The 11,775-nt window shown below is 38.1% G+C and overlaps 1 non-coding gene across 1 annotated transcript; it reads right to left on the bottom strand.

Moving 5' to 3' along the window:
• Positions 1 to 11,462: 11,462 nt before the first annotated feature.
• On the bottom strand, positions 11,463 to 11,569 carry LOC127802972 (small nucleolar RNA R71). Its single transcript, XR_008023417.1, has one exon. It is a non-coding gene; the product is annotated as a small nucleolar RNA R71 (small nucleolar RNA).
• Between the last annotated feature and the right edge of the window lie 206 nt (positions 11,570 to 11,775).

Raw genomic sequence — 11,775 nt, 5'->3', positions numbered from 1 at the left:
AAGGACCATCTCAAGAACCGCCACTGCATGAGGATCAGGAAGAGAGACAAGAGGAAGATCATACTCTTAGAGGCTTGTATGAGTTAGTCAAGGAGATGCAAGAAAGGCAATTGAGACATGAAGCCCTAGTGGAGCAATCACTGAAGAAGATCCAAGAGAGACAGGAGGCCATTTATGAGGATCTACATTGGAGGCAGAGAGTCATCTATTCAGGAATAATGACCATGAATGAACGTTACACTGCGATGGACAAGAGAGTAGGTTAACTTCTGAGCACATCTATAGAAGAGCTTCCACAGAAGTCTTCAAAGGACAAGTTGGCCGATGCTGAGACTTGCATACAGAAGACCATTGACATATGGAGAGAGGAAGAGGGTGCACCTTCTACATCAGGGGCACATCCGCAGCCTGAGCATGCAGCACCTTCTCACCCTACCATTCCATCTTCTTCCTCTACTCCTCATGTTGATCCCTTATCAAAGACTCATTCTGGAAACTCCACTGAGGAGAACTCCACTTTTGATGATGCCACTGATGGCACTGAGTAGTCATAGGATTTGATTCTTCATGCTTAGCTTCTGTACCTATGAACTACAAAGATTAATCACATCTTTATTTTTCAAATAAAAATGACTTTGCTTACTCTGTGCTTCAGATTATTGTGCTTGATGCTTTAGATTCACAACTGGTTATTTGCATGATAATATTTTATTTGAAAACAGAACTGTATGAGATTTAGAACCAGGACCAGGTCTACTTAGGGTGCTTTATTTCTGTTCATTTGTTTGGATGGCATACAAAACATGGTGAAATGATCAGCAAATTGCCCAAATTCTCAAATTAAGTGGAGATTTGTTACCAAAGTAAGTGTTAGAGCTTCATAGCATTTTATTCTGAGTGAAATAACACCTATTCATGCAATAAAATATTTTGTTGATTCTCTTATCTTTCAATAGCTTCAAAACAACATTTTTCCTTGAGTGTCTTTAATGATATTAGCTAATTTTAACTGACTCTAAACTTGAAACCAGTTGAATGAATAGTGTTGTTTTATGGAACATTATAGAGGGATTAGTTTCCTATCACTTGAGCCAATCAACCTATTGTTTTTTTGATCAATCTCTATTTATAGCCCATTGAAACTCTTCATGACCGGTTGCATCATTCCCTCCGTCCAAGCCATAGCCATGAGATTTTTCTCATCCATTGATTAGGTCCCGGGAATTAATCTGCAGGCTCAGTGTTCAAAAAAAAAAAAAAAAATATCTGGGAATCTGACGTTAAAAGACCACTTTACCATTTAAGATAAATGGTTGTCTCTAGGTCTAGGACATTAAAAACACCCCTGTAGCCATTGAGGGTGAAGCAATGGAAGCTTGCTCATTATCAGTTGGAATAGCAGTTAGATTTAGGTTCGGATACTACCAACTGAATTTAGATGCCCTGATATGATTTTAGCTATTGGTGCACGAATGCATCACATGTGCATTTTATTTTTCTATATCCAAAAAAAAAAAAATATTCCGTTTTTAGCCACAGTGGAAAATTCCCGAGACCTAAAAATTCTTTTGATTTCCATCATCCCCTTTGCCATACCGCATCACCATTTGGCCCCATTTCTTCCCAGAAAGATCCCTCTTGGTTCTATCAATCATGCAATTTCAGGATATAATTTCAAGAGTAAGGAGACTTGGTTAATTTTAAATGTTATTCATTGAGATGCTATTCTAATCATGAAGCTATGTCAGGTCCTTTCCTTCCTTAATAACATTCATGATGATTGATGATACCTCTTTGAACTTGAATTACATCCACTCCAAATTGAGGTACATCCTTTGAGAGCAACTCTGAGTGATCATTTTATTGAAGAGAAACATATCCAATGAGGTTTGCAATCAAAGCTTCGAGAATTGAATGTAAAATGCTGATTGATTTCACTGAATATGCCCTGGACAAAAGTTCAAATAATAAACATTCATTTGATTGTCCGAAGTCCCTATGCTACTGACCATACATTTTTGCTTCACATACGAGATTTACACTATCAATGAATTTGTGAATGATGAAGTATTCGTGCATTTAATTTGATTGCTAAGGGACTAGCAGTGTTTAAGTTGGGGGGTGTGATTAATGCTAAAAAATGCAAAATTTGTTATATTTTTATTACCTCCTAATCCATTTGATCGACTTAAAATCTTCAGAATTTCTTATTGCAGCCCAAAAGAGGGAAAAGAGATGAAAGAATGATTTAACTCTCCAAAGGCATGATTGAAAGAGGAAGAAAAAGCCAAGAAATGAAGGTGTTCTGATAAAAGTCAAAGCCATTCGAATGAGTCTTCAGAAGATATTCAAATATGGAGCAAATCAGAAGGAAGCTACTGAATCATTCAAATAGATCATTTGAACATTTGAATACGCAAAATATTGGGTATGTATTCAGATAAGCTTGGCCTAATTCGAATAAGAAGTAACAAAAATCAAGGACTCTAGGTAAAACTGTGCATATCCGAATGAAGGCCAAGTCATTCAAATGAGTTGAAAATGAGAAGAAATTTGGATAAACACATCGTATGGAAGCAATGAAGATATATCCGAATGAAGACCAAGTCATTCGAATGTAATTGAAGAAGAAAGAAAATCTATTCGAATGAAGGCTGAGTAATTCGAATAAGAAGCATCGCAAAAACTCCAAATTCGAATACTTCCCAAGTCATCCGAATGCTATGAAGAAGTCAAGAGGAAAATTAGAAATCCATTCGAATGAAAATACTGTTGCATTCGAATGACTGAGAAAATCACCGTTTAAGGAACAGTAAAGTGTGAAATTCATTCGAATAGGATTGAAATTCATTCGAATGACCCAAGTTGCCAAAGAAATCTCAGCACACATTCGAATATCTCTGCTAGCATATTCGAATGAGCATCCGAACAAAAGAATCTGACATGGGCAAATAAACACGATGGCTCTGAGGTAAATTCAACCAACTTTTTGAACAACTTTTCATCAAGTGGTCCCCACTTCCATGCGCCGTAAGCTTAAAAAGGAACCAACATTCTATGGAATCAGAGGTTGGAGAGAACAAAGGATACTCAGAAAAAAACATAAAAAGATGAAGATCACTGGAAAGTAGAGAGTCTTTTCATTCTGTCTATTTCTTTCGCTTTAGTTCTTGTCTGTATTTTTTAAAACTAATAGCACTTCAGTTACTTTTGTTGTTCTTGCTAGTTCTGAGCTTTTGTATTACAAGTTCATTTTAATTTCTGTTTCAAGTTGTAGTTCATTTCAGTAATCAATACAACAGTAGTTTATCTAATTCTTATCGTTTGATCCAATTTATTTTCTTTGTGAATTTCATATTCATCCGTTGAGATTAGTTTTAGTTGTGCACTTCCTATGAAGATGTGTGGCTAATTCAATTCTTGGGTTAAGGCAAAGATGATGCCCAAAGCCACTGATGAATCAATATAGCAGAACTCCATATGTCAAAGTAACCAAAGCAAAGGTAGTTTGGGAAATGTCATTAACGAAAACCTCAGGCTTGGATTGGTTCGTACGCCTAACTTAGAGTTCCCATTCCATGTATGAGGGTTGCTTGACCTGGAAACGTTCTCATACCCAAGCCCCGAGCAATTATTTTGTTAAAACGTTATTTATACACTGATTTATGATAGCTGCTTAACATAGAGTCTCCATACCATGTATGGAGGTTGCTTGAACAAAGAGTTATCATCATCTCAATAGTACATTTAATGGTTGAAAACCTAAGCTATTTGAGCTTCTAGTTACATCACAGAAAGCTATATGGTAAATCAGTTGGGTTTGGCACCAAATCTGTCGTGACCCAAGACCTCTCCATATCCAGATTATAGTCATATCACATTTGGTTTGATCTCATTTTATTATTTCGTTAATCAAAAGAATTGGTGTGGTTATCTCCTTCCATGAGTAATCTCCCTGTGAGTCGACCGGGTTTTGCTCGGAAAATTACATATAAATTTTCTACTACAATCACACTCGTGCACTGGCGAGTCTAAATGCCTCATCCTTTCTGTGAACATAAATAGTTGCTAAATCAGCCGACTTAGTGAAAGAAAAATACAAAAAGTGATAAATGCAGGGTGAGCGATGCAGCACCCGGCTCGGCCTAGCCGAGTGGGATCCACTCGGTTAGGCCGAGAAATCCCACTCGAGGGCATGACCGAGTGGGGGGTCACTCGGTCATGCCGAGTGACCCTCCGACTTTGCCATTTGTTGGCAATCCACTCGTTTCAACTGAGTGGACCCCCCACGTCAGCCGAATGGGCTCCGAAATTCTCAGAATGGGCGACGAGATTCTAGCCAAGAATATCGCGAAGCCTCCCTCACCCTCCACTATAAATATAAGGTCTCATCTTCTTCACGAGGTACACAATTTTGAGTGATTAAAGCATCATTTCATATTTTCTCGAGATCTGACTTTAGCATCGGAGGGTTTGTGCGGGGACCCCACCTGCATCCTAACGGTGCTCTCGTTTTGTAGGCCACTCATTGTCCTTAGGTCATTCGATCACCAAGGCCACTCATTGTCCTCAGGTCACTCGGTCACCAAGGCCACTCGTCATCCTTAGGTCACTTGGTCACCAAGGCCACTCGTCATCCTCAGGTCACTTGATCACCAAGGCCACTCGTCCTCAGGTCACTCGGTCACCAAGGCCACTCGTCCTCAGGTCACTCGGTCACCAAGGCCACTCGTCGCCCTCAGGTCACTCGATCACTAAGCCCACTCGTCCTCAGGTCACTCGGTCACCAAGGCCACTTGTCGCCCTCAGGTCACTCGGTCATCAAGGCCACTCGTCGCCCTTAGGTCACTCGATCACCAAGCCCACTCGTCACCCTTAGGTCACCAAGCCCACTTGTCACCCTCAGGTCACTCGGTCATCTTGGGCCACCAGATCATCAGCCCACCAGATCATCAACCTTGTCAGTTCATCAGCTCTATTGGCTTACTAGATCTGGACCTCTACCAAATCTAGTTGTTCGTTTAGATTCTCATCAGTGAAGGCACGACTCCTGAGACTTTTGCGTCTGTCCGCAATTAAAAATAGATTGTTGTATTTTGGAAACAACGACTGTTATATTGATTATTGAAATGAACTATAGCTTGTAAAACAAACTTGTAATGTATTTGAAAGGAACTAAGAACTAGGAAAAAAAAATGAAGAACAATAATTTGTGTGCAAATATTTAAATTATGGACAAGAACTGAAATTAAAAATGGACAAAATGGAAAAGACTTGAAACTTTCCAATGATCCTCTCTTTTTTTGTGTTTTCTGGGCTATCCACCACACCTAATTCCCAGGAATATTGGCTCCTTTTAAGCTTGTCGCACATGGAAGAGGGGACCACTTGGTGTAAAGTTGTTGAAAAAGTTCACTGAATTTACATTAGAGCCACCGTGTTTATTTGTGCATGTTAGAGAGTTTTCGGATCTTCATTCGAATGTGTGAGCAGGGGTATTCGAATGCGAGCTTGATTTTCCTTGGCCACTTGGATCAATCCAATGAGTTCAAAGCTCATTCGAATGTATTTCATGCTTTACTGTTCATTTGCATGGCAATTTCCTCTATCATTCGAATGCAACAGTAAATCCATTCGAATGGATTTTGGATTTTGCTCTTTGATTTCTTCTACGCAGTCGAATGACTTTGGTAACATTCGAATGTGCTTATTTTTATCTGAATGATCTTGGTTTATACGAATTACCTTGACTTCTTGAATTGCTGCTTCTCATTTGAATGACTTTATCCTCATTCAAATGTGTACCTGGCGATCTTTTCATTCAAATGACTATAAGGTTTATTCGAATGTCTTTGATTTTTTTTCTATCACTACCTTCCATCCTAATTGTTCCATCTCCATATGAATGTCTTTTAATTTCTAAATACTCATTCAAATTACTCAGCCTTCATTCGAATGAGTCCTTCAATACCTTCCTTCATATTTTCATTCGAATGTTTTCTTCCTTGCTTTCCTCATTCGAATGTAATAGCATTCATCTGAATATCGTCATTTCTTAGTCTCTTATTCTTTTCCTCTTTTGATCATGCCTTTGAAGGATTAATTCAACCCTTGATCTCTTTTTCTTTCTTTGGGCTGCAACAAACATTCTTTGATGTTTTTAACTTATTAAATGGATTAAGAGGTAATAAAAATACAACAAATTTTGGAATTTTTGAGCATCAATCAAAGCCCCTCTCATTCATCTAGATGGTGCTAGTCATGTCAGCACCCACTTCACCTTCCTCTAACTCAAGGGTATAGGGGATCCATGGACCTTGCAAGTTACTGAGGTCATTCTCCAGGATCGTTCGGCTCGTACTTTTTCCAGTCGAGAGGAGTTCTAGAAGACATGGTGTTATCAAAAGTCATCTCTAGGAAGGAGTCCCCTAGACGCCTGGACTTTAAGAAGCTACGGCTGAGGTAAAAACCAAACTTTGAGAGCAACTAGCATAATCATCCTTGCGGCGATAACAATCCTTGGAAAGGCGGTATTGCTTCATAGCATCTTTCATCGCCTTTTCAGTCTCTTACTTCCTGTTCTCCCACATCCTTTCCACCTCTAACTGAGTGCGTACAGTCGTCTAGAGCGATGCGACCACTCGTTCCTCAACACTAGCCAAGTCACTTTTCAAGCTTGACACTTCCCCTTGAGCCTCCGCCAAGGAAGACACTTTTTGTTTGTAAGCTCGATTTTGAACCTCTAGCCATTCTTTCCATTTGTGGGCATCGTCCTCTACTACGTGGCGACTAATGGAGAGATCTTGGAGCTAAGATTGAAGGCTGACTTTGTCTGATTCCAAGTGACGGATCGTCAAATTCAAGTGTAACACCCAAGATTTTTGTTTCTTTCTTTTCTCAGTTCAAATATGTAATATCCAAGAACTTTAAATTTTGATATATACCAGGGATCTTTAAGTTCATATATATAAGAAAATGAGACATTTTCAGAGGGTCACGAAAGTCCTAAGACAAAAATTTAGTTTTTGAACTAATGCCAAAATTGTAATGACTAAGTTCGGGGAAAAGTGTAAGTTCTCAAAAATAATTGGAGATTATTTCGAAGCCAAGAATGGTATCCAAAAGTGAAGGAGCATTGTAAGAATTATTGGAAATGGAGGAATAGCATTTTAAAAGCCAAAAGTGGGATTCTCAAAGTTACGAGGGGTAAAAGTGCAATTTATGGAAACTTTGAGGGACCAAACCGTTATAACCACAAAAGTAACAAAATATCTGATAAGTGCATAATTCCATATATTTATTTCCCTTACATATGGTCTCTTGGGTGATCTTTATGCCTTATTGTGTTGATTTATACTTATTTTTATGGTTAAGGCAATTTTAGATAGGTTAGAATAAATTGGGCTTTTACTTACAAAATTCCAGCTTTTTAATATTTTGACCTTTTGGGCTTCTTGCAGATTTTTGAACATGTTAGAGTTCAAGAACATGCATAATGTCTTCAGAGATTTTGTAGATGACTTCTAGGGATTTCCAGAATGGTATGATTTGTCCAAATCCGAGTTTGTTTGGGCCTCCAAATATTGCTTCAAGTTAGGGCCGAAAAGCTGGGCCAAATCCTAATTGGATTAGAATTCTGCACAAACATGAAATCTTTAAAAGGCCATAACTTGAGCCTAGGATGTCCAAATCGAGTGATTCAAAATCCCAAATTCATCTAAACAATCTTAAATACAATTCTTAAGAAGGGGACGAAGCCCAAAATGTTAGTGTAGGTGCTCTAGACCCAATCAGATTGGGCATGTTGTACACTGACAATTGTAATCATGTTATTATTTGAATAAAGAGTTATTCAAATTCACAAGAAGTCATTCTATTAGTTTCTTGTTATTATTGTAATAACCGAATGAAACTAGATAGAACTCCATATGATGTATACTGTGAATAATCTATAAAGATGTGAGATGATGCATCACAGTTTCTAGACATCATTAAATGTCCCAAGTCGTAGCAATGTCAAGAATGGACATTGACAATTGCGGTAAGACTTGTATGTGCTATGTTTTTTCTATGTGATAGCAATGGGGGTCTCACTCCCATAGGCATGGGGATGCCTAGACAAGTACATAGGTGACCAATGTTGGAGAACGTGTCACTGGACATGACTCGCCATGAGAATCTATTTTGGTTATATGTTGATGGTATTCTCTTACGAGATGGGTGTAACTAATCTTTGGACTTGAGGTTGTCACGGTCATCTCATAAGAAGATCGATATGCTTTGACATCGTTTCGATGGGCCTAGATAAAGGCTGCACGTGGGCGATCGTTGGGCATATCGTGAGGCTTATGGAGATGGGTGTATAACCAAGATGGGACTCGTCTATCCCTTGATAGAGGATGATGTATCTAAGGCGCCTTCGATGGATATTCACTTTAAATCCATGGCCATGGTGAAAGAGATCAATAAGGAGTTATTGATTTACTTTCTAATTAAGTGAAGATATCCGGAAGACCGAAGAAAACTCATGTGATCGTTATCAAGCAACACATCGCCATACTTGAGATCACATAAGATACATTGACGAGAGGATCGAATTACACGGTAACCATGCTCGTGAAAGGTTATTTGCGGATTATGAATCCTTCTGAATAATTGGGTAGGCATGATGCCTTGCTAGAGGCCAATCTTGTCTTATGTGTTTGTACCGACACATTGCCAACATATTCGAAAGCCTAATGAGTCATACGCAATAGGCACGATCCCTGGCTTAAACCAGGAGAGTGGACGTATGGTTAAGTGGGACACTTCGGCAAGAAGTTTTGCCGTCGTAGGTTCTCACGGAAAAAGAACAAATAGACGTAATGACGTCGATATGACGAGGAGTCGTTATAATGGAAAGAGTTTCCTAAAAATGGCAATTGATTAAATTAGGAAGGAGTTTCTAATTTAATAATTTTCTATTTGGTGGAGTGGCAAATAAGAAATAAAATATATTTGGGCTTAAGTTAATATTTGGACTAAATTAGATGTGGGCCAAATATTAAATTAAATATTATATTTGGACTAAATTGGATTTGGGCCAAATATTAAAATAAATATTATATTTGGACTAAATTAGATTTGGGCCAAATATTAAATATTATATTTGGACCAAATTAGATTTGGGCCAAATAGTAAATAAAATATATTTGGGCTTGAATTATATTTGGGCCATAATATTTTATTTAACCTATAAAAGGATTGGGCCATTTAATTATATTTTTAGTTGGACTAGAATAAGCCCACTTAAGATTCTAATTAAATTAGAATTAATGGGCTAGCCCAATCCATTAGGGTTTTAGAAACCCTAGGATATTTCCTTATAAATATCCCTTTATGGGTTACCCAAAATTAAGATGTGATTTTTGGTGTCGTTTTTCAAGAGTTGAAAAACGTATTGCCGTTCACTCTTCCTGTTTCTTTTTGGCATCAATTTGAAACATGGGCGTTCTTTTACCGTCTATACACAAGCCGCGCAAAGGAGAAGGAGCTAGCACTCCTATTCCGCTCTCCTTGCCAACGGACGCGTGTTGTGTATCACGAGTTAGAGGCTGGACGCTTGGACGGCTCGAATCCGCGAACGACTCGATAATCTAAAGGTTAGATTTATTTATTTGTTTGTGAATGATTTAATTTCGACGTTGATCCAATCGCCGGGATCAGGGTAAGGTTCAAAATTTTGAACTATGCTGCTTGCCCCGTTGCGATCATGCTTAACTCTCACAAAACGCTCGTTATCCGACCCAAAAAGGGATCACAAGTTACGGGAGTCTAGGAGCCCTAATTCCTTGGCGGATTTGGATTCTTTGTTGGGGGATATTTAAAGTCTTGATCCAAGCTCGAGAGGGGGGATGCCCAGGAAGCAAAAGAGGTAGAGAATCACATCCAAGAGGGGGAAGAAGCATCCTTTTCATATCTTCTCTTCTTTTTGTGTTCTTTCTCTCATTATGTGTGGCTAAACTTTGTTTTTTTCGGTAGAAGGATATTTTGAAGCTATGTGAAGAACACTGTGAGATCTTTTTGAGTTTATTTGCAATATGATTTTATCTTGAATATTCATGTATCTTCTGGTTTTATTATTTATGATTGTGTGTTTTGATAGCATAGACGACCGCTATTCAATTCTTGATGCATGATCAATTGCTAGCTTGAATACCAAATCCGTAATTGTTTGGGCTTTCTTGCATAAGTAGCAACTAGGGTTGATGATTATGGACAAGTTTTCATTCAATTCTTAGGGAGTACATGTGTTGAATTAAATAAACCGCATTTCCACAAAGTTTAATGCTTTCATTGAATTAAATTCTAGAGAGCTTGTTCTAGGGTTGTTTGAAGGTAAGGGTTAATTGAAGAGCTTGTTTTAATTAACTAAGAAGTAAGGGAAACATTGAATGAACAGAGCTTGTTGTTCTTTCTAAAGCCAAGTATTCAAGGAAAATTAGTGACTTTGGTATCAATGATCAGTGTTATAACCATTGGTGGATAAATCCCTTCTACCAGAAACGTTTCTATTAATTACTTTAATTTCTTTTACATTCTGATTTGTCTTATTCATTTAGAATAATATTTTATTTTTAATTGTTTAAATTTCAAAATACAAACCCTCCAATCATTTCTTCTATTTACTCTAATTTTTCAAAGGAATAGATCTAACCAATCCCTGTGGATACGACCTTGCTCATCACTATCACAATTCATATTTTTAAGAGCAAGAATTTATTATTTGTTGGATTCGACACCCATCAAATTCTTGGCGCCGTTGCCGGGGATTGGTGTCAAGTAGATTTATTCTTTTTGTTTTTATTTTTATTTTTATTTTTTTAGTGATTTTGTTTGTTTGTTTGTAAGTCTTATGTGTTTTCAGGTTTATGACCAGATCTTCTCATCAAGGTGAATTGAAATTTGACTTGGAAATTGATAGAACTATCCATAGGTTGAGAAGAGAAGCTAAGCAAGTTTCAAGAGAACAGGCTTCGGGAATAGCATCAGGCATCAATATAGCTTCGAACACTCTTTCCATTCCATCTAGCGATTCAGAAGAAGAGGAAGTCATGGCCATTAATGACAGGACATTAAAGGAGTTAGTTGCTCCTGATTTGAACCAACAGTCTTTATGTATTGAGTACCCTAATTTAGATGCTGCTTTTGAATTAAAATCAGGACTCATACATTTGTTGCCTACTTTTCGTGGTCTTGTAGGTGAGGATCCTCATAAGCATTTGAAAGAATTCCACGTGGTGTGTTCAAGCCTGAAACCACAAGGAGTGACTGAAGAACAAATTAAATTGCGTGCTTTTCCATTCTCACTGGCTGATGCAGTAAAGGATTGGTTGTTTTACTTACCTCCAGGTTCTATAACTACATGGACCAGGATGGTCAGATTGTTTCTTGATAAATTTTTCCCTGCTTCACGAGCCGCTAGCATCAGAAGGGAGATATGTGGAATAAGGCAGAAAGATACAGAAACCCTTCACGAGTATTGGGAAAGATTTAAACAATTGTGTGCCAGCTGTCCTCAACATGGAATTTCCGAACAACTTCTCATTCAGTATTTCTATGAAGGGTTACTACCTATGGAGAGGAAAATGATGGATGCAGCTAGTGGAGGTGCTATAGTGAACAAAACCCCTAGTGCCGCTAAAGATTTGATTTCCATCATGGCTGCTAGCTCATAACAGTTTGGATTCAGACAAGACACCCCTTTGAGAAGGGTGAATGAGGTAAGTATATCTT

Source organism: Diospyros lotus, chromosome 5 (assembly GCF_014633365.1).
Source record: "Diospyros lotus cultivar Yz01 chromosome 5, ASM1463336v1, whole genome shotgun sequence".
NCBI classification, from domain to species: Eukaryota; Viridiplantae; Streptophyta; class Magnoliopsida; order Ericales; family Ebenaceae; genus Diospyros; species Diospyros lotus.
The sequence above is the reverse complement of the archived record's forward strand: the minus strand, read 5'-3'. Positions and strand labels throughout refer to the sequence as shown.